This window comes from Trachemys scripta, chromosome 13 (genome assembly GCF_013100865.1).
Source record: "Trachemys scripta elegans isolate TJP31775 chromosome 13, CAS_Tse_1.0, whole genome shotgun sequence".
NCBI lineage: Eukaryota > Metazoa > Chordata > Testudines > Emydidae > Trachemys > Trachemys scripta.
Genome location: NC_048310.1, coordinates 846,876 through 870,831, shown reverse-complemented (window position 1 = coordinate 870,831; position 23,956 = coordinate 846,876). Strand labels below are relative to the sequence as shown.

The 23,956-nt window shown below is 46.9% G+C and overlaps 1 protein-coding gene across 1 annotated transcript in view; it reads left to right on the top strand.

Moving 5' to 3' along the window:
• Positions 1 to 1,800: 1,800 nt before the first annotated feature.
• TLN1 (talin 1) overlaps positions 1,801 to 23,956 on the top strand; it is a 128,992-nt gene continuing 106,836 nt past the window's right edge. Inside the window, exon 1 of the mRNA XM_034788117.1 lies at positions 1,801 to 1,819. The gene's annotated coding sequence lies outside the window, so the exon portion shown is untranslated. The remainder of the gene's footprint in view (positions 1,820 to 23,956) is intronic.

The following is a 23,956-nucleotide window of genomic DNA, read 5'->3' as shown; positions in this document are numbered from 1 at the left end:
TAGCCCTTTCAAGCCACTATCAAGGACTCCTGTGCTCTGCTCTCCCCCCCGCCCCATTTGCATAGACCCTTGGGATGCTCATCTCTCCCCGGCTGCATGCTGACCCATGGCTGTGTGTACAGCCCGTTGGGAGGAAGCATGGGGCACAACTGCTGGGGGCTCTGCACCCTAGGAGCTGGTTGGGAAGCTGTATCTGTAGAGAGCCCCTATGATTATCCATCTCCCTGACGTCTCTGGCTCCAACCACACATACTGTTGGAGCTGCCACTGGAATGTGAGCCTGTCAGCAAAGCGCAGGCTCCCTGCGTGTCTCCTAAAGTGAGGCCCAAAGCCGCTCTACGCGGGGGAGCTGGGGGAGGGGTCTGGTACGTGGGGGTGGCAGGAGAAGCGGTTCTGAGCTGTCACTTGTGCTGCTCAGAAATAGCCAGGCACCTAAACAAAGGGGAGCTGGGAGTGTGGCATGAATGTACTTGGGCTGCTTGTACTGTGGGGCACTAAGACACCCCAGTTGGGAGTGGGGCCGAGGTGCTGAACACCCTACAAAGATAGTCTGTGGCCTGGAACGCGTACTCTGAAGAGGGGCAGTGGGGGAGACAGCTGACGGTGGCAACAGGCACAGGGCTTGATAGTCCTTTTTCTAACGCATGCGTGTGTGTATACACCCTCACACAGGCACTTCTGCTTTTAGGGTTAGTCGTGGTGGACTAGCACCCACAGCTGTGATCAGGGACCCATTGGGCTGGCCGCTGCACAGACAGTGAGACCGTCCCTGCTTCAAAGAGCTCAGTTTAAGTCAAGACAAGTGTAACAGCCAAAAGAGGTCAGAGTGGAGTAGCAGCCATTGGAACAGGTCCTTGCACAGACTAGCCCGGGACCTGCTCTCTGCCATTTTTGTTTGTCTTTTGAATGAAATATAAGTAAATGAAGTAGCTATTGACCTTCCCTCTGGCCATCTTGCTTGCCATAAACCCCTTTAAGGGCTGCCCAAGCGGTGGGGCGGCTGGCCTCAGGGAGCTGGGGCAGGGCCAGGACACAGGCTGTCGGGACTTCTTCACTGATAATGACACCAGAAGTGACACTGGGTATCTGAGTGTCCGTGGAAGAGCCCAAACAGGATATGACCCCCAGAGCTGAGCACTGTCCCACAGGGAGGAGAGGGTGGTACTAACCTGGAAGAGTCCCTTGCAAGACCCCTTTGGGGACGCCTGGTGCACAGCTGAGCCCTGTCCCATGGATGAGTCCATGTTTGCACACATCAGTTTTGGATGTAGGTGTCAAATGCACAAAATAGATGCAATGTCTGCTCCATGCAGAGGGTAAGCCCTGTTCTCTCCATCTCCTTGTTATATTGCCGCCTTCCCCCATGCCACCTCACCTCATCTCTGGGGCAGGTGGGGTGCGTTTATGGGGCGGGTTTATGAGGTAATCACTTTCAGATGCAAGTTTTAGAGAAATAGCTTTGAGAAAGTGACTGATGTCTTTGTCCCTGTTAACTCAAAGCCAGCGTCTGAGAGAGAGAGAGAGACACACACACAGTCAGTCTGGAGTGAGAGCTGGTGCATAGCACTGCCTTTGCTAATAAAGCAGAGAAGACAATCTAGAAATGTTTTGAGGTCATGCTCAATAGTGCATGTCCACATTATTATAACTTCTGCAAGTCCTGGCATAGGAATATGGTGACCAGATGTCCCGATTTTATAGGGACAGTCCTGATATTTGGGGCTTTTTCTTATATAGGTTCCTATTACCCCCCCCACCCTGATTTTTCGCATTTGCTGTCTGGTCATCCTACATGGGAAGAGACTGCAACAGAACTAAGGTACAGTATTTTCACAGTGAGACTAACCATTGGAACCAACTAGTACTCCTGGGGGCATTCTGCACCAAAAAATTAAAAATTCTGCGCCAAAAAGTAAAAATTATGTGCGCAATATTTTAAAATTCTGCATATTTTATTTGTCAAAATAACACTATATAATCATGCCAGTGTCAATTATTTTGGTAATTTATTTCAAAATACCTGTCACCAAGTATGTTTGTAACAATATAGAGAGACACACACAATTCCCCTATGATTAGGGCCCTACCAAATTCACAGTCCGTTTTGATCAATTTCACGGTCATAGTATTTAAAAAATAATAAATTTCACGATTTCAGCTATTTAAAGCTGATATTTCATGGTGTCATTATAGGCGTCCTCACCCAAAAAGGAGTTGTGTGGGAGGGGTTGCAAGATTATTGTAGGGCGGGTTGCGATATTGCCACCCTTACTTCTGTGCTGCTGCCTCTAGAGCTGGGCCCAGTCAGCAGCTGCCACTCGACGGCCGCCCAGCTCTGAAGGCAGCAGTGCAGAAGTAAGACATGGTCTGGTATTGCCACCCTTACTTCTCCGCTGTTGCTGGCGGGACAGCCACTGCTCTCAGGCCACCCAGCTCTGAAGGCAGCACAGAAGTAAGGGTGGCAATACCTTGAACCCCCCCCAATAACCTTGTGACCCCCCACAACTACCTTTTGGGTCAGGACCCCCAATTTGAGAAACACTGGTCTCCCCTGTGAAATCTGCATAGTATAGGGTAAAGGCACAGAAAACACCAGATTTCTTGGGGGGAGACCAGATTTCACAGTCCGTGACACATTTTTCATGGCGGCGAATTTGGTAGGGCCCTACCCATGAATAGAAAGTTAAAGAAACCCCTACAACAACCCAGTTCCTGTTTCCCTGTCCTCTTCTCTCCCCCGAGCCCAGCCAAGGGGCCAGACACCCACAACCCTTCCGAGAGCCCAGCCATGGTGGCCCCCCCAGCCAATACACCCAAACCCTTCCCCCCCAGAGTCCAGCCGTGGTCCCCTCCACTCCAGACACTCGCACCCCTGACTTCTCGGAGGTCAGCTACAGAGATCCCCCAGCCCAGACACTCTCACCCTCTACCCCCCAGAGCCCAGGGATCCAGAGGGAGAAACAACCTGATGCTGGGTCCCAGGCTTGCATGGCGTTTCCTGCGCGCTGCCTCCTTCCTTCAGGGCGTGCTGGAAACTGCAGCTGCTGAGAACCTTCCAGTTCCCTCCCCCCGCCAATCGCCGCCCTTGTCTTCTATTTGCGAGCTGGGCTCCGCTGGGTTCAGCGGCCCCTTAGTGGCAGCCAACATCTCTGCAGCTGATTTCAGCGGGGGGGGAAAGGAAATTCTGCACGCACAACGTTAATTTCTGCAAAATTTTGCATTGCGCAGTGGCGCAGAATTCCCCCAGGAGTAAACTACCATCGTAAGTGGATTCTCCATCTCTTAGTGTCTTCAAATCCAGATGGGATGCCTTTCTGGAAGAGCTGCTTTAGCCAAACATGCGTTATTGGGTTTAATAGAGCGGTAGCTAGGTAAAATTCTCTGGCCGGGAGCCAGACTAGCCACAGAAAGAGCCTGGCAAGATATGCCGGGAGCCAGACTAGCCACAGAAAGAGCCTGGCAAGATTGATGAGGCAAATGGCTCCAGTTCAGGAAAATTCCAGTTCTGCTGTCTCAGCTTTAAAGTTCTGAGCTGCAAGTAGTAAGTTCCTTGAATCTGCACAGAGGTTCTAGGTGCTGCAGTGGTGAAAGCACTTGCACTTTGACAGTTACAAACTCTGCTAAATTGATGCAGGGTTTCTGTAAGGACATAAGGTCGACTGTCCTGGTCCAGACCAATGGTCCACCTAGCCAGTATCCTATCTGCTGCCAGTGGCCAATGCCAGGTGTCCTGGGGGAATGAACAGAACAGGCAACCATCCAATGATCCATCCCCTGTCAGCCACTCCCAGCTTCTTGCAATCAGAGGCTAGGGTCACCCAGAGCACGGGATTGCATCCCTGACCATCTTGGCTAATAGCCATTGATGGACCTGTCCTCCATGAACTTTTCTTTTTTGAACCCAGTTATAGTTTTGGCCTCCACAACATCCCCTAGTAACAAATTCCACAGGGTGACTGGGCATTGTGTGAAATATTTCCTTGTTTGTTTTCCACCTGCTGCCTGTTAATTTCATTGCGTGACCCCAGGTTCTTGTGTTATGTGAAGGAGTAAATAACACTTCTCTTATAGATTAAGTGATAGCAAACAGATAAAAATAGATTACCTAGTAAATAAACAAATCCGCAAACTGAGCTTAACATACTGGATAGGTAGGATGTGAATTAGCAAATTCTCCCCCTGAGCGATAAACAGGCTGGCAGATTCTTAAGGCACACGCTGCCTTTGCTTTGCAGTTTGGGTTTCCCAGGATTTTATAGAGGATGGAAATCATTTTAGCCTGGACCATCAGTTCTCTCAGTTCAGACTTTGTTCCTCAGGTGTTTCCAGGTGTGGTGTTGTAGAGAGAGTGAGGTCCCATCATGATGCCATTTCCCCCTTTTATATCATCATCCCCTTGCTGGAAAGCTCTTTTGCTGTGACCTGGGTCAAAGGGTTCTCAATGTGTAGTGCTATCTCTGAGAGGTTTCTATTGTATGCAGTTCCTGGAGTGATCCTTCTGCTTGTGTGCATTTCCTCCATGAGCCATTAACATTGTTTGGCCTTTTTATTGATGTACCTGAAAGACTAAGATCTCGTTGGATTAATAATAATATCTCGTAATGTCTAGTAAATCAGACTTTTAGAATACCACCTCACAAGGAATACCTTGTGCAAAACATATCCTAATTATGACAGTGGTGAATAAGGGTGTGCCAGGATGTCACACTTATTACTGTTTAATTTATCAATTTGTTCCCAAACATTCTCTGACAACTCAGTCTGGGACAGTGCCTCAGATTTGTTACCTAAAGAATGGCTCAGGTGTGGGATTCTCCCCCCCCCATGCTCTGCAGTGGAGACTGATGCAAAGAATTCATTCAGCTTCTCTGCAACGGCCTTGTCTTCCCTGAGTGCTCTTTGGACACCTCGTTCGTCCAGTGGCCCCACTAGTTTTGTCAGGCTTCCTGCTTCTGATGTACATACCATTTTTTTTGCTATTAGTTTGAGTCTTTTTGCTTGTGGTGTACCATGCACATAAAATGGAGGTGTTCATTGTATTTTTACCTTCTACCGCTCTGTCTACGGAGGCTATAAACATTGTGGCTCTACTGACAAGTGTGTAGTTCTTGGCAGTTACAAGCCGTGTCTGTGTTCGCTGAGTATGTGTCTGCCGTGCTTATAAAAAGTTCTGGTTAGACAAGGGAGCCAAGCTATTCAGTCTGTAAATGTGCAGTCTGTCAGATAACTTCCTGTAAAGAGAGTTCTAGCCATTTGTTCTTTTTTTCACCCATCCAAACAAGAGTTGGGGAAAGAACGTTCCAGAGCTGTGTCTTTTCCAAGTAATTCAGGGTTTTCATAAGATAATCTGGTATTTTGCCTTCCATGGGAGTTAGTAATACACTAAAATAGTGAAATAAATGACTTGACGGTTTGTATTCATTTATTGTGCAATGGAGCTGGGTGTGCCTAAAGACAGACAATCCAACTACAGTGTTTATTTTTTTCATCCCAACCCTACCCCAGTGTCCTTGTCTCCTAAAGCAGACGGCTAAAAATATATCCACCACATTAAGATTTTGTTCCCAGAAGCCCTGAAATGTTCTAGGTGCTTTCCAAATGGAAAAGACTATACCTAAGAACAGTAGACTGAACAGCAGCAGAACATCCTATCAGTCAGTTGGGGAAGGTGGAAGTGGCAATGCCCAAAGTAGCCAGCAGTTTAACACTGCTTTTTTTTCCTTTACTGAGATACGTAGACTATACCCAGTCATTCATTGGTCTTGCTCATATCATACACTTCAGGGTTCTAAAGTCTTCATATTCACTGTGTGACTAGCCATCTGGCAAAACTTCATGTTTCATTGCAAAAACAAAATTAAGGAAATTCCAGAACCAAAGATTTTAAAGAAGTTTAAATAAGAAATTCACTAAACGTTTTATTGCACCCAAGTGTCTGACAATGAGAAAGTTGTAGTTAGTGCTCCTCAAACAACCTTAACTCTGCTGCTGTGTCCCAGCCCAGCCGCGGCCTGTGAGCCAGCAACATCGCTCTGGCCCCCAGCCACTTTACCCTTGATGCAGTTGCAATACAGGCTTCAGACCCTCAAAAACGCAGGTTTGATGCAAGGAAACAAGCCCCATGATTTGTGACTCGCTTCAGAAGCATTGTTACTTCTCAAACATGAAATAGTTGCAAACATTGTCCCCAATGAAAAGCGTGCAGTTTTGTCAGTAAAACACAAACAGCCTGCTAACTAGCTAGGCCTCTTATGCCTTTATCTGCCCTTTTACCAGGTTTTTTCTTTCAGCACCTAGCCCATTACAAACTTTTGGCCAAACCCATCAGGACTTTTAAAAAATGACAAAATTCAAAGTTCAGCTGTCCTCTTTTCTTTTACTTCTACAGTTTCCCATGATTTTAATGCTATGAACTGTGACACCAGTTGCTTCATAAAGATAGGCTGGATGTGATGGGATCCCCAGGGTACAACCTGGGACTGTGGGAACGTTGTGTCCCCTTAACACTCCAGCCTGGACTGTCTCTCTCAATGCAATGCCAATGACAAGCAGCATGTGGAGACCCACACCCAGCTAAGTTGCCTCAGTGCTCTCTAAGCCAGTCATAAATTATACAGAGAGAGGCACCAGCAACTCACCGCAGAAATATACCATCTTACACTGCTCAAGACTCCCTTAGACAGTGCAAGCTCATTAATTAGTTAACCACTCCAACAAAAGGTAGGGAAGTGTAACCGCTCGTTAACCTGAGCTGAGATTCTCTAAGCACGTCAACCAAAAACCACACTGTTTTAGGTACAGTAACTCCTCACTTAAAGTTGTCCCGGTTAAAGTTGTTTTGTTGTTACGTTGCTGATCAGTTAGAGGAAGTGCTTGTTTAAAGTTGTGCAGTGCCCCCTTATAACGTTATTTGGCAGCCGCCTGCTTTGTCCACTGCTTGCAGAAAGAGCAGCCCGTTGGAGCTAGCTGGTGGGGGCTTGAAACTAGGGTGAGCCGGCAGCTCCCCTAAGTTCCCTGTGCGGTAACCACCAAGCAGGCTATCAATTGCCAGGCAGTTCAGCTGCCCCTCCCCTCACTGCTGTGTGCTGCTCCCAGGAGTCTCCTGCTTGCTGTGCAGGGGGTTGGGAAGAGGGGTGCTAATGTCAGGGTGCCCACTCCCCCCACTCCTGCCCCTCTGCTCCTGTACCCCATCTCCACAGAGCAGGGGGCGGGGCGGGACACGATGGCTCAGGATGAAGGGAGCTCGCTGACAGCAGCTGCTCTCTCAACTTGCTGATCTACTTAAAAAGGCAGTGTACTTAGAGCAGGGTCAGCGTATTTAAAGGGGCAATGCGCATCTCTCTCTCTCTCTCCCCCCCCCCACACACACACAGGGTGTGTCTCTCTGTCTGCCGTTCTGTCTCCCCTCCCTCCATTCCTGCTGCCTTGTAGAGTATGAGGCTACATTAACAACAACGTGTTAACCCTTGAGGGCTCAGCCAAGTGCTAGTTCATCATTTAGCAGTAAGGTATTCCCTGGGAAATATCCCACCCTCTGACTCCAATACCTCAACCAAGCTTCACAATCATCATTGCTGTGTACAGTATTAAATTGTTTGTTTAAAACTTATACTGTATATGTGTGTGTATATATAGGCTGGTGAAGAAAATTTCCCTGGAACCTAACCCCCCCTATTTACATTAATTCTTATGGGGAATTGGATTCTCTTAACATGGTTTCGCTTAAAGTTGCATTTTTCAGGAACATAACTATAATGTTAAGCGAGGAGTTACTGTAAAATATAAAATCGATTAACTACAGAAAGATTGATTATAGGTATAGACAGATCAAAATTGGTTACATAAATAAAATCGCAGTCTAAATTCTACAGACTAAGCAAGATTTGAACCAAGCAATTTCTCACCCCACTGGGTGTTCCAGGCAGTTGACAGTTCTTATTACACAGGCAGAATTTCCTTCTCAGCCTGGTACCAATCTCCCCAGTTCAGTCTTTGTCTTCCAAATGATTTTGCAGGTGTTGAGATGGGGGAGGAGAGAGGCCCTGTCGTGATACCATCGACCCTCATTTATACTTTCTCTCCAGGTGCTAGAAAGACCCTTGCTGTGACATGCGGGTTAGGTAGCCCCCATTCATAGAATCATAGAAGATTTGGGTTGGAAGAGACCTCAGGAGGTCATCTAGTCCAACCCCCTGCTCAAAGCAGGACCTACCCCAACTAAATCATCCCACTGAGGAGTCTCTGGGAGAGTGGATTCTTCTTGATGGGCCTTCAGTGCCTGTTGGGCTGGTGCTGATGTAAATCTGCCTTGTCAGTTGCTCCTTTGTTGCCACGGAAAGGCTAGCTGTGAGCACTTCTCACTTATTACATACTTCAGTATCAAACCTATTGCAATACTTCATAACTTCAGATAGAATGGTAGCACACCCAATTCAACAGGATAGTAATGCTTAACAGATCATGACTTCTCAAATGATACTTCACAAGGCATACTTTGTACCAAACATATCAATCCTATCGCAGTGGTGAATATGGGGGTTCCAGGGTGCTATTTTGAGGTACAGTGTCACATTGGAGTTCTAATTTCTAGAACTTCAATTTTAGTAAGTGCTAGGAGAGAAGAAAGGAGCTCAGGATTATGTTCCCTCCACCGGGTTTTAGTCTTTCCTCCCTCTTCAGGGCTCAGTACATGTCCATTTATCCTGGGATGGTTCCAGTTTTGTTAGCTAGAGCAAGCCTGATTTCCGTGGCAAATTGTAATGATAGCATCATCCGCCTACAATCGATCAAGTCTCGGTGAAACCTCCTTCAGTTGCTTTTGTAGCTGTAGAGCCTCTCTGTAGAGTCCCTGGGTGTGTAAAACTCATGCTGTGTTTTGATCAAAGTCATTCCTCCTTTGGGTGCATCGTTGTATCATGTCTCACATTCAGTCACCCATCTTGGGCCAAAGCTACAAGTTAATGCCTTACATTTTTAAATCTTTCCTCACTTGCAGGAAGTGGTAGAGAGCCTGCTGGCTTAGGTATGTCTGGAGAGAGAGATCCCAGGTGTGGTGGTTCTGTCATGTCTTAACTGCTTGTTTGGTGCTGTGCTGAAGGTTATGCTCTTATCAAAAAGCATATGCGTATCTGATCCAGCTCAAGTCTTACATGTTAGTGTGACACTCTGTACCTCAGGGGAATACCCAGCACCCCTATGTTCATCCTTGTAAAATGATTGTGTGGTATCCAATGCAAAGTTTCTCAAGTCGGGTGTCTTCGGAAGGCTCATGATGTACTGAGCATTGTTGTTAACAGTGATGTTATAGTAATGTTATGGGTTATAATTTCATGTATGTAATTATGAGGCTGAAAATGTATCCTCATAGCTTAAAGCAAGCACAGACAAAAACTCTCCAGGAGCAGAGGGGCAGTTCACACCTCATCAGGGCAGGTATGGGACAAACCCAACCCAGCCTCATAGGAACAAAGGACGCTGGCCTAGGAAGCAACAAAAGAATCTGTTAGACTCTCCAGGGAGTCACCCCTCTTCCTTTGGTCAGTTTGGGACTGCGATGAGGTAATGCTCACCTGACTCTGAGGGGAGTGGGGGGGCAAAGCCAAGAGGGAAGAAAGGACATGATAAAAGGGAGACATTTGCCATGCTCTGTCTCTTCCACCTCCATCTACAGACATCACCACCAAGCGACTGAAGCGCTGATCAAAGGGGAGAGCCTGGCTGAAGGGCAACCAGCCAGCCTGTGGTGAGAAGCATCTAAATTTGTAAGGGCATTGAAAGTGTTAAGATCAGCTTAGAATGCGTTTTGCTTTTATTTCATTTGACTAAATCTGACTTGTTGTGCTTTACTTATAATCACTTAAAATCTTTCTTTATAGTTAATAAATGTTTGTTTGCCCTACCTGAAGCAGGGCGTTTGTTATGAAGCGTGTCAGAGGCTCCCCTTGGGATAACAAACCTGGTACATATCAATTTCTTTGTTAAATTGATGAACTCATATAGGCTTCAGCGCCCACCGCACACTGCAAGACAGTGTTGTGTCTGGGACTGGAGACATTGGCTAGTGTCATTCACTTACAAATAGCTGGGAGCAGCTTACATGCCAGAGGTTGTGCGTGACCAGCCCAGGAGTGGGGGTTCTCACAGCAGAGCAGGGCCAGGCTGGCTCCCAGAGTCAACGATTGGAGTGGCCTAGCAGATCACCAGTCCGGATAACACTGGAGGGGAATGTCACAGTTAATTGATTTTTATGGCATAACCACCTGCAGAGCTTGTCGGTTCTGGGCAGTCAGAGAGCAATAGAGATGGCTCCTGAATGGAGTGGATGTTGAAGAGCTCCAGGAAGGCTTGGACTAGGGGTTTAAATCACCTGTTAGCAATTTTTATTGGTCGTGGTGAAATGGAATGTCTCCCTGTCTTGATTATCACTTCAAAAGTTTTTTTTTGTCTTAATTGGCCTCTCAGAGTTGGTAAGACAACTCCCATCTTTTCATGCTCTCTGTATGTGTGCATATATAGATCTCCTCATAGATGTTCCATTCTATGTATCCGAAGAAGTGGTCTGTAGCCCACGAAAGCTTATGCTCAAATAAATGTGGTGGTCTCTAAGGTGCCACAAGTCCTCCTGTTCTTTTTGTCTCCCTGAAGGAATTCTCTGCCTTCACCGATGCTTTGCTCTCCTAGTTCTCTGCCCTCGGAGCTGTTGGGCCTGTTTGCCTGGGAGCAGAAACATTATATTGCTCCTTCTCCTCCCCCAGAGTTCTTGGGGATAGCCACTCCTCCTCTTCCTGGGAGCCTGTTCCCTGCTGGCAGCACAAGCTCTTCTGCACTTGCTTGGTTCTTTGGCTCTGTGCATCAGTCCCTCACACTCCAGGTGCCTAGACATTGACAGCATACTCAGCGCTGAGATATGAGAGCCTTAGGCACCCCCAGCTACAGGCAGGTATTGTCTTTTCTGCCTCTGGCAATGGTGCAGTGCAACCTGTAGTGGGTTAGCAGTGGGTCCTCCCTCTCTGGCTCAGTGGGAGGCTACTCATAGATTCATAGACTTTAAGGTCAGAAGGGACCATTATGATCATCTAGTCTGATCTCCTGCACAACGCAGGCCACAGAATCTCACCCACCCGCTCCTGTAACAAACCCCTAACCTATGTCTAAGTTATTGAAATCCTCAAATCATGGTTTAAAGACTTCAAGCTGCAGAGAATCTTCCAGCAAATGACCCGTGTCCCACGCTGCAGAGGAAGGTGAAAAACCCCCAGGGCTTCTGCCAATCTGCCCTGGAGGAAAATTCCTTCCCGACCCCAAATATGGCAATCAGTTAAACCCTGAGCATGTGGGCAAGACTCACCAGCCAGCACCCAGGAAAGAATTCTCTGTAGTAACTCAGATCCCACCCCATCTAACATCCCATCACAGGCCATTGGGCATATTTACCTGGTAATAATCGAAGATCAATTAATTGCCAAAATTAGGCTATCCCATCATACCATCCCCTCCATCAGCTTACCAAGCTTAGTCTTGAAGCCAGATATGTCTCTTGCCCCCACTACTCCCCTTGGAAGGCTGTTCCAGAACTTCACTCCTCTGAGGTCTAATTTCAAGTCTAAACTTCCTAATGTCCAGTTTATATCCATTTGTTCTTGTGTCCACATTGGTACTCCCCCTCAGTACATCAGCGAGCGTCGCCCACGGTCAGGGAATTAGCAGAGGCATAAATAGTTTAAGGCTCTGGCCTTAGGCATGGCAGAGCGTATGCTCAGGCCGTTGGCAGGACACAGCACCAAACAGTCTCTGGGCTCGGGAGGGGATTTCTCTGACTTCTGACGCAGGGCAGAGCTGTAAGCAGTCTATTGCCTGGTGTCTTGGCTCAGGTAGACGGTAAACAAATGCAGGCCTTGTGGCCTAAGGTGGGGAGGCTTCCACCCCAGGGGTGGGATGGCAGAGGGTAGGGGGATCTGGACCTACCCAACTCCACTGGGTCCCAGCCCAGGGCCCTGATAGTGGCAGACTGTTTCGCTACTGGGTCAGCAGGGAATCCAGCCGCAACATGATGACCGGGTTTCTGGCAGCAACACAGCTAGATGGGGGTTGGCTGTCCCTGGGCTACTTCCTCCCTCCACTCCCCTCCCCTCGGGGTGTACCTGGATCCATGGGGGTCCTCTGTTTCTTAGGGGTAGGTATCCAGTGACTCCTCAGTGCCTCGGTTGGCTGGCGGCTCTAAGAGCTCTGGCCAGTCCTCAGCTGAATGGTGCTCCTCTATGGTCTCCCAGCTCGGGAGCAGGCAGAAAGCCTCTGTCTCCTTGGCTGCAGCCCAACTGAGCTCCAGGTCCCGCCCTTTATACTTCCTGCCCTGCCCCCTGACTTCCAGGGAGGGGCGGGCACTGCCTAGCTCCACCCACATGTGCTCAGAGAGAGGTCCCTCCCCCTCTGGCTCAATGGGAGGCCACTCCACCTCACTGAAAACCCCAGGAACATGATGGGCCTCCTGGGGGTCCATACATTATCTGCGCTCCTCAGCTGTTAGTGAGCTTGTATTGTTGAAGACACATGCAGCAGAAGTGGAATGGGTGTCTGTGCACGGTGTCTTTACCATTGTAGTTATGGGAATTATTGCTCTTGGGCATTTAGGCTGGCAGAGTCGAGAGAGGAATGGCTGGGTTCTGGACATCGTTGGTGCCGCTGTAATGCCACTGTCCCTGCACAGCAAATCGGGATTTGTTTCTGTTGGTCTTCCTGTTGTCCTCCAGTTTTTTAGTCCTCCTAGAATTATAGAAATGTAGGGCTGGAAGGGACCTTGAGAGGTCCAGCCCCCTTGCACTGAGGCAAGACCACGTAAACCTAGACCAAAGCTGATGTTTGTCCGACCTGCTCTTTAAAACCTCCAGTGATGGGGATTCCACAACTTCCCTTGCAAGCCTATTTTAGAGCTTCACTACCCATTTTATTAGTTAGGTTAGATATTGGGGAAAATCTTTCTAAGGCTATGTCTACACTACCTCCTGTGTTGGCAAAACTTGTCACTCTGGGTGTGAATATTCCACCCCCTGAGCGACATAAGTTACACCGACATAAAAACATAAGAACGGCCATACTGGGTCAGACCAAAGATCCATCCAGCCCAGTATCCTGTCTACTGACCGTGGCCATTGCCAGGTGCCCCAGAGGGAGTGAACCTAACAGGTAATGATCAAGTGATCTCTCTCCTGCCATCCATCTCCACCCTCTGACAAACAGAGGCTAGGGACCAGGGCCGGCTTTAGGCCGATTCAGCCGATTCGGCTGAATTGGGCCCCGCGCCAAGAGGGCCCCGCGCTGCAGCTGTTCACCCCGCCCACTTCCCCCTCCTCCCCAGCCCTGCACGCCCCGCCCCCTCCCCTGCTTCCCGCTAATCTCTGATTCGCGGGAAGTCTGAGACTAAGCAGCAGGGGCGGGCCGGCTGGCAGCATGAGGTAAGCTGGGGTGGGGGTGGGAGAAGGGCTCTGGGGAGGCGCGGCCCGTTCCCGCAGGCCCCAGCACGGCCCCCGTGGCCCGGCTCTGGCCCGGTCCCCGCGGCTTGGGCCCCCCTGGTCCCCCCCCGGCGGCGCGGCGCGGGGCCCCCCCGCCCCCCCCCCGGCGGCGCGGCGTGGGTCGGATCCTGGGGGCGGGGCTTGCAGCAAGCCCCGCCCCCAGGAATCGGGCCCCGCTCTTGCTAAAGCCGGCCCTGCTAGGGACACCATTCCTTACCCAGCCTGGCTAATAGCCATTAATGGACTTAACCTCCATGAATTTATCCAGTTCTCTTTTAAACCCTGTTATAGTCCTAGCCTTCACAACCTCCTCAGGTAAGGAGTTCCACAGGTTGACTGTGCACTGTGTGAAGAAGAACTTCCTTTTATTTGTTTTAAACCTGCTGCCCATTAATTTCATTTGGCGGCCCTATGTTCTTATATTACGGGAACAAGTAAATAACTTTCTCCACATCACTCATGATTTGATAAACCTCTATCATATCCCCCCTTAGTCTCCACTTTTCCAAGCTGAAAAGTCCTAGCCTCTTTAATCTCTCCTCATATGGGACCCGTTCCAGACCCCTCCTCATTTTAGTTGCCCTTCTCTGAACCTTTTCTAGTGCCTGTACATCTTTTTTGAGATGAGACCACATCTGCACGCAGTATTCGAGATGTGGGTGTACCATGGATTTATATAAGGGCAATAAGATATTCTCCGTCTTATTCTCTATCCCTTTTTGAATGATTCCTAACATCCTGTTTGCTTTTCTGACTGCTGCTGCACACTGTGTGGATGTCTTCAGAGAACTATCCATGATAACTCCAAGGTCTTTTTCCTGATTAGTTGTAGCTAAATTAGCCCCCATCATATTGTATGTGTAGTTGGGGTTATTTTTTCCAATGTGCATTACTTTACATTTATCCACATTAAATTTCATTTGCCATTTTGTTGCCCAATCACTTAGTTTTGTGAGATCTTTTTGAAGTTCTTCAGTCTGCTTTGGTCTTAACTATCTTGAGCAGTTTAGTATCATCTACAAACTTTGCCACCTCACTGTTTACCCCTTTCTCCAGATCATTTATGAATAAATTGGGTAGGATTGGTCCTAGGACTGACCCTTGGGGAACATCACTAGTTACCCCTCTCCATTCTGAAAGTTTGCCATTTATTCCTACCCTTTGTTCCCTGACTTTTAACCAGTTCTCAGTCCATGAAAAGCTCTTCCCTCTTATCCCATGACAACTTAATTTACATAAGCACTCGTGTGCACAGCTCTCCAACCGAAGCTCTCATGCCAACATAGCTTATGCTGCTTGCAGGGGTGGGTTTTTTTTAATGCCGACTGGAGAGCTCTCTCCTGTCGGCATAGAGCGTCTTCACCACATGCGCTGCAGTGACACAGATGTAAAGTTACTTTCCTCATAAATCAGGTTTTCTAAACCTTTTATAATTTTTCTTGCTCTCCTGGATTTTTGCCAGCTTGTCCCCACCTTTCCTAAAGTGTGGTGCCCAAGGCTGGACGCAGCTCTCCAGCTGAGGCCTTACCAGCGCCAGGGAGAGCGGGACAATTACCTCCCGTGTCTGTCTTACAACGCTCCTGTTAACACACCCCAGAACATTGGCTTTTTTCACAACTGTATCATATTGACTGATATTGTCACATGCCTGGGACATGGGCTGTCAGGCCTACTGGATGGCACAGGAGTCGATAACCAGGAATCTGAGTCGGGCCAGAGCCAAGGGTCACAGCCGGAGCCAGGAGTCAGAGCCTAGGGTCAGAACCAGGTTACCTGGTGTGAGGCAATGCAGAGGCAAGGCTGGGTACAAGGCAGCAGCAGGGCTGGAACAAGGCTGGGAAGAAGCAAGAGCTATCGGAGCTGTAGGCAAAAATGCTTTGAAGAGCTGCTAAGTTGCTGCTGCTGCTCGGTTTAAGAGCGGGTCTGCTGACACTTCCATCCAATCCGGTGGTGTAGCCAATCAGGCAGTCTATTGCAGGCCACCTGGGCTCATTAGGTTGCCGGGAGACTGGTTTTGCGGTAGGCTCTGATTCTTGACCCACATTCAATATATGAACTACTCTAGACCCCGGATCCTTTTAGCAGTACTACCACCGAGCTAGTTCTTTCCCAATTTGTAGTTGTGCAATTGATTTTTTTTCTTTTCTTTCCTAAAAGTGAAGTGCTTTGCACTTGTCTTTATTGAATTTCATCTTGTTGAATTCAGACCAATTCTCCAATTTGTCAAGGTCATTTTGAATTCTAATCCTGTCATCCAAAGTGCTTCCAACTCTCCCAACTTGGTGTCATCTGTGTATTTTATAAATATATCCCCTATTACATTATCAAGTCATTAATAAAAACATTGAGTGGTGTGGGACCCCACTAGACACGCCCTTTGAGTTTGGCTACTCTTTTCAAATAGGTCTTTCAGCCTGTTGTGCTCCCACCTTATAGTCATTTCATCTAGACCATATTTCCCTTAGGAGAATGTCACATGGAATGGTGCCAAAAGCCTTACTAAAATCAAGATAGATCATGTTTAGTGCTTCCTCCCATCCACTGGGCTAAGAACTGTCACAGAAAGAAATTAGGTTGGTCTGGCATGATTTGTTCTTGACAAATCAATGCTGGCTGTTCCTTATAATTGTTGTTTTCTAGTATCTTTCCAGGTGTCAAATTTAGGCTAATTGGTCTATAATTCGCCTGGTCCTATAAGTTCCCCTTTTTAAAGATAGAATTACTCTTTGCTCTTCTCTGGGTTCTCACCCATCCTTCATGAGTTCTTGAAGATAATTGCTAAAGTTTCTGAGACTGCTTCAGCTAGTTCAAGTACCCTAGGATGAATATCATCAGGTCCTGCCAACTTGAATACATCTAACTTATCTAAATATTCTTTAACCTGTTCTTTCCCTATTTTGGCTTGCATTTCTTCCCTCTTGTTAATATTAATTGTGCTGAGTAGCCTTTTTAATGAAGACTGAAGAGGAATGGGCATTAAACACCATGGCCTTCTCTGACCTCAACTTGGAAGTGACTGTGTTCTCATGTGGCTGCTCAGGCTGGAAGGAGCTTTATGGCCAGCTCTGAAATTAGACTTGGGTGTGTAGGCTCTGTGTGATTCATACATTCCTAGGTCAAAAGAGACCATTGTGATGATCTAGTCTGACCTCATGCATAACATAGGCCAGAGAACTCCCCCAAAATAATTCCTAGAGCACATTTTTTAGAAAAGACATCCAATCTTGAGTACTCCAATCTAACTTGTCACCTGGTGAGCTTGCTTTTGTGACAGACGGTTCCTTACACCAAAAATCACAATCTTCAGGTTACTCCTAGTCCCAAAGCATCAGTCACGTATCCCAGGTCAATTGCACCAAAGACCACACTGGTAGCCAATCCTATATTAAACTATCTCAAGCTTTGTTAACTAGGAAAAGGAAACGAGAGTTATTTACAAGGTTAACGCAGGTAAATATAGATGCGTACAAATGAGTTTCAATCTTAAGTTTCAAAAAGTCATAGAAACTTCTGTGATAAGTTAGCTCTGTATGTCCTGTAGGGCTGATTCAGACCAAGCACTGGGGATCTTTTGCTTAGGTTTAGTAATCCTGGCCCCTCAGGATCCAACCAGCATAAAAGATACAGTTCCTTCTTGTCGGAGCTTTTTATGCCTTTCTGCTTCCAGTTGCAAACTCAGCTGTTGGAAGGAATTCAATTACTTGTCTTCCCTTCCTGGGTTGGGGGTGGAGGAGGAGCAGCAGTCAAAGGATTTTGTCCTCTAATGTTCTACAATGGTTCCTATAGTGTTTATGGACCTTTTGTTGGGCAGGAGACAACACCTTGTGTTGGAAACGAATATTTCACACTTGTTAATGCATTTCTCCTCTTTCATAAGCTAAATATGAGTCGGTGTGATGCTGTTGCAAAAAAAGCAAACAAGATTCTGGGATGTATTAACAGGTGTGTTGTGAGCAAGACACGAGAAGTCATTCTTGTGCTCTACTCTGCTCTGGTTAGGCCTCAGCTGGAGTATTGTGTCCAGTTCTGGGCGCCACATTTCAAGAAAGATGTGGAGAAATTGGAAAGGGTCCAGAGAAGAGCAACAAGAATGATTAAAGGTCTTGAGAACATGACCTATGAAGGAAGGCTGAAAGTATTAGGTTTGTTTAGTTTGGAAAAGAGAAGACTGAGAGGGGACATGATAGCAGTTTTCAGGTATCTAAAAGGGTGTCATAAGGAGGAGGGAGAAAACTTGTTTACCTTAGTCTCTAAGGATAGAACCAGAAGCAATGGGCTTAAACTGCAGCAAGGGAGGTCGAGGTTGGACATTAGGAAAAAGTTCCTAACTGTCAGGGTGGTTAAACACTGGAATAAATTGCCGAGGGAGGTTGTGGAATCTCCATCTCTGGAGATATTTAAGAGTAGGTTAGATAAATGTCTATCAGGAATGGTCTAGACAGTATTTGGTCCTGCCATGAGGGCAGGGGACTGGACTCTATGACCTCTCGAGGTCCCTTCCAGTCCTTGAATCTATGACTTCCAGTAACAGAACAACTATTTCACGTTTGGGGACTATGTATACCTTCAAGTCAGTGGCACTGCTATGGGTACCCACATGGTCCCACAGTATGCCAACACTTTTATGGCTGACTTAGAACGACGCATCCTCAGCTCTCCGCCCCTAACGCCTCTACTCTACTCGCGCTACATTGATGACATCTTCATCATCTGAACCCATGGAAAAGAAGCCCTTGAGGAATTCCACCATGACTTCAACAATTTCCATCCCACCATCAGCCTCAGCCTGGACCAGTCCACACAAGAGATCCACTTCCTGGACACTACAGTGCTAATAAACAATAGTCACATAAACACCACCCTATATCGGAAACCTGCTGACCACTATACTTACCTACATGCCTCCAGCTTTCATCCAGACCACATCACACGATCCATTGTCTTCAGCCAAGCTCTAAGATACAACTGCGTTTGCTCCAATCCCTCAGACAGAGACAAACACTTACAAGATCTCTATCAAGTGTTCTTAAAACTACAATATCCACCTGCTGAAGTGAAGAAACAGATTGACAGAGCCAGAAGAATACCCAGCAGTCACCTACTCCAGGACAGGCCCAACAAAGAAAGTAACAGAATACCACTAGCCATCACCTTCAGCCCCCAACTAAAACTTCTCCTGCGCATCATCAAGGATCTACAACCTATCCTGAAGGACTATCCCTCACACTCTCAGATCTTGGGAGACAAGCCAGTCCTTGCTTACAGACAGCCCCCCAACCTGAGGCAAAAACTCACCAGCAATCACACAACAAACACCAATCCAAGAACCTGTCCTTGCAACAAAGCCCATTGCCAACTCTGTCCACATACCTATTCAAGGGACACCATTGTAGGACCTAATCACATCAGTCACACCATCAGAGGCTCGTTCACCTGCACATCTACCTATGTGGTATATGCCATCATGTGCCAGAAATGCCGCTCTGCCATGTACATTGGCCAGACCGGACAGTGTCTATGCAAAAGAATAAATGGACACAAATCAGACGTCAAGAATTATAACATTCAAAAACCAGTTGGAGAACACAACCTCCCTGGTCACTCAATTACAGACCTAAAATTCGCAATTATCTAACAAAAAAACTTCATAAATAGACTCCAGTGAGAAATTGCAGAACTGGAATTAATTTGCAAACTGGACACAATTAAATTAGGCTTGAATAAAGACTGGGAGCGGATGTGTCATTACACAAAGTAAAAACTATTCCCCATGCTAATTTCCCCCCTACTGTTACTCACACCTTATTGTCAGCTGTTTGAAATGGGCCATCCTAATTATCACTACAAAAGTTATTTTTCTCCTGCTGATAATAGCCCACCTTAATTGATTAGTCTCCTTAGAGTTGGTATGGCAACACCCATTTTTTCATCTTCCCTGTGTATGTATATCTTCCTACTGTATTTCCATTGCATGCATCCGATGAAGTGGGTTTTAGCCCACGAAAGCTTATGCCTAAATATCTTTTTTTAGTCTCTAATGTGCCAGAAGTACTTTTTTTTTTTTTTTTTTTTTTAGTAACAGAGCAAGCACGTACATATTACCTGATAACTTATACCAGGGATCAGCAACCTTTGGCACATGGCCTCTCAGGGAAAGCCCCTGGCGGGCCGGGACGGTTTGTTTACCTGCTGCGTCCACAGGTTTGGCCGATCGCAGTTCCCACTGGCCGTGGTTCACTGTCCCAGGCCTATGGGGGCTGCAGGAAGGGCGGTCAGCACAGCCCTCGGCCCGCGCCGCTTCCCACAGCTCCCACTGGCTTGGAGCAGCGAACCGCGGCCAGTGGGAGCAGCGATCAGCCGAACCTGTGCACGCAGCAGGTAAACTTTATAGTGCAGAATGCTGGGGAATGAGAAAGTATGACCTGTCCAAACTGTCTTCATTCCATACAACCTGCCTCAGAAAAATCATTTATCTTTTGGCCCAGAACAATCTCAAACTAAGATCTATTGACACAGTGCAGCCAAGAGGATCTGAGTATCATCATTTCCAGGAGGCGTTAGAGATGGATCAGTCATGTGATTCCATCACCAGAGTAGCAATAAGATGAACACCTGAAGGCAAGCAAAAACGAGGCTGTCCAAAAACAACCTGGCGAAGAGCTGTGGAAGCCGAGCTGAAAAACGCGGGGCACAGCTGGGGAACCATTGAAAGACTTGCCAGAAACTGACAGGAGTGGGACAGCTTCGTCACTGCTCTAAACAACAGAGGCGTAATAGGAACATGATGATGACCAGCGATAACTTCATGTTTAGCACCATTCCATTCAAGATGGATTCTGGCTAAAGGCACATGTACAGTAAACTCAGAGGATTACAATATTCACACTCTGATTTGGTAAATAATCTTCCTCTTTGACAAGATCTGCTTTAACCAGAGTAATGTTAGAAGCTGTAATTTCCCCGAAACCGCTTTTGCCATTGACTTTTACATTCTCTGCGCAAGTTATGGGGTTACCTTCACCAGAGCTCACAGCAGAAGCATTTACATAAAAGGTGGCAGTGTTGGGGTAAACTTGGTTACACACAGACAACTGCTTAGAGTCAAACAACAGACCAACATGGTTACAAACTGGATAGATTCTATCCCCATCTTTGCTGTTGAGAGGAGCTGGTTTCTTCAGGATGATTCAGTTCCTGTTCCTTTATTCTCATGAGCTGGAGCTTATGTCTGTCCACTTTTGCCTTCGCTTCTAGTTCCTGCAGTCGAATGTCGGCCATTGGTTCATGTTCCAAACACAGGCGCTCTCTCAGCAGCTTCTCCTTCCGCATAAGCAAAAAACAGCTGATGTTCCAGTTCTAGGTGCTGGTTTCTCACTGCGAGCGTTTTCGCTGGGTCTGCTTCCTTATCACTGGCTATTAACAGATTTTTCAGTTCCTGCTCTGGAGTCTTTTGCTTAAAAGACAACCCTCTCTGTGAGCACAATTCTTCTAGGCTTTTTCTGTCAGGATCTTGATCATGGATCACTCACAGTAACTGATTTTTAACCCTTAAACTCTCCAATGTCAAATTAAATTTTGACAAGCGTGCGGTTCTGATCCCAAAACCCAATTAACCTGTGATAATGTGCATCCAAGCACGACTGTGCCACTGTGACAAGGGTCCTAGTGGGGAGACAGCTGTGGTCACTCAATTAAGGTGAACTGCAAAGAATGGGGCAGACAGTCCCCAAAAAGCTGGTGGATATTCCAGTACTTAAATTCACCAACCAGCACAAAACAGCTTCTTTATTATCGGTTACTCAGAACTCCAGACAACACAGTTCCCTTAAAGTGATTCAGGTACCCACATCAAATATGATTAAAATTTCTGTAAATCTTATATCGTATAAAAGAACAGGTTCTACCAATCCCAAAGGATCGGACACATCACCTCTCAGGTTAATGAATGTTTCAGATCTAGCCCAAATACACGCTACAGGCAATTCTTATTAACTAAACTAAATGTATTAAAAAACAAGAGTGTGGTTAAAAGATGTATACACATTGTGACAAAGTTCCTCCCTATCTTGGTGGGTCCTGCGCTTATTGGCGGATTTTTCTTGCCTCAGAGATTCACCATGTGGGTTGGGGAACAGCCCAGAGACCTTCCCCTCTGGAAGAGCCCACAGTCCAGGTCAATTGGGAGGTTTGGGGGGAACCCGGGCCCACCCTCTACTCCGGGTTCCAGCCCAGGGCCCTGTGGACTGCAGCTGTCTATAGTGCCTCCTGTAACAGCTGCATGACAGCTACAACTCCCTGGGCTACTTCCCCATGGCCTCCTCCAAACACCTTCCTTATTCTCACCACAGGACCTTCCTCCTGGTGTCTGATAACACTTGTGCTCCTCAGTCCTCCAGCAGCACACCCTCTCACTCTCAGCTCCTTGCGCCTCTTGCTTCCAGCTCCTCACACTCACACCACAAACTGAAGTGAGCTCCTTTTAAAACCCAGGTGCCCTGATTAGCCTGCCTTAATTGATTCTAGCAGCTTCTTAATTGGCTCCAGGTGTCCTAATTAGCCTGCCTGCCTTAACTGGTTCTAGCAGGTTCCTGATTACTCTAGTGCAGCCCCTGCTCTGGTCACTCAGGGAACAGAAAACTACTTATCCAGTGACCAGTATATTTGCCCTCTACCAGACTCCTGTACCCCACTGGTCTGGGTCTGTCACAACATACAGACATGAGTTCAATCCATTGAGGTGCAGGTTCACAGCAGAGATGGGGAGCTGTGTAGTTGCAAAGAGTTCCTTCAGAATTCAGTTCATAGATCATAGTCTAATGTCCGAATCTCATATCACTGCTCTACAGCCAAAATGCTTCTGAAATAAACGTAGTAAAACTTTACTAATTCTGGGTCACTGAGAACGAAAATGATGCTTAAAATTGTTGATTGGCTCTAGTTTTCAAGATATGCTATTGGGTCAGTATATACGACCCTTGACTTGGGAATGGCAGAGGATAAGTGAGTTATAAAGGGAAGGGATCTCAATTTAAACCAGAAATGACTAAAATACATCTTTGACTGGATCTATGAATAAATCTATGACTGGGTTTGGACAGTACTTGCTTTTTAGGCAAAACAATGAATGATGCAATCTGAAGCTGGTATTGCGTCATACATGATATGAATTGCATCATGTTATTCCTAGAAGTCATGGATGATGCAATCATAAAGAAGCTTACATCACTCTGCTGAACAAATTGCCCTATATCAGCTCTAGAAATCGTACAGTATCGTGCTCTTATTTGTCAGTGTTTGATTTTGCAAAGGGGCACATTTCTGTTTAGCCAAAGTGAGCAGAGATGCCTCGTACTTGTGTGAACAGTGCAGATAACTTCTGCTATGTTTGTGGTGAAGTGACTTTTGCATCACAAAAGCGCAGTATAACCACTATGGTTAAGAGAGCCTATCACCTTTATTTTGGCCGCAAAATTGGAGATCAGGACAAGAGGTGGGCCCCACACATATGCTGCAACACTTGTGCAACAAATCTTCGCCAGTGGTTGAAGAGGAAAAGGAAATCTGTCGTTTGCAGTGCCAATGATTTGGAGAGAGCCAACAGATCATATCAGCAATTGTTACTTCTGCATGGTGCCTCCAGTTGGGAAAGGTGTGTCAAAGAAGAAGTGGACTGTGCATTATCCAAACATTCCATCAGCTATACGCCCAGTACCTCACGGAGGAGGACTGCCGGTTCCTGATGCACCAGAATCATTCTCACTTGAGGAAGAGGATGAAACTTCTGTTCCTGAACCATCAATGTCACAGGACCCACATTTTCTCCCATCCTCCTCCTCTGAATCACACCTCATAACACAAGGTGAACTGAATGACCTTGTCAGGGATTTGGAACTACTCAAGAGTAAGGCAGAGCTGTTGGGCTCCAGACTACAGCAGTGGAATCTTCTGGCAGGTGGTGATAGGGTTTCCATGTTCCGTGACCGTCAAAAGGATTTTGTCCCATTCTTCTTCATGGAAGGTGATCTTGTAGCCTGCAACAACATCGATGGTGTGATGGCAGCCCTCAACATCGTTCATGATCCAGATGAGTGGAGACTGTTCATTGATTCATCGAAGACGAGTCTTAAAGCTGTTTTACTGCATAATGGCAATGTTTTGCCATCGATTCCAGTTGGTCATGCAGTCCATATGAAGGAAACCTATGACAACATGAAACAACTTTTGAGGTGCATAAACTATAACCAACATCAGTGGCAGCTTTGTGGCGATTTGAAGGTTCTTGCTCTCTTGCTTGGTCTGCAGACTGGATACACAAAGTACTGCTGTTTCTCTGCAAATGGGATAGTCGTGCAAGAGATTCCCACTACATCAAGAAAGATTGGCCACTCCGACAGTCATTGGAGCCTGGGAGGAAAAGTGTTCAGCATCCACCACTTGTTGAATCAAGGAAG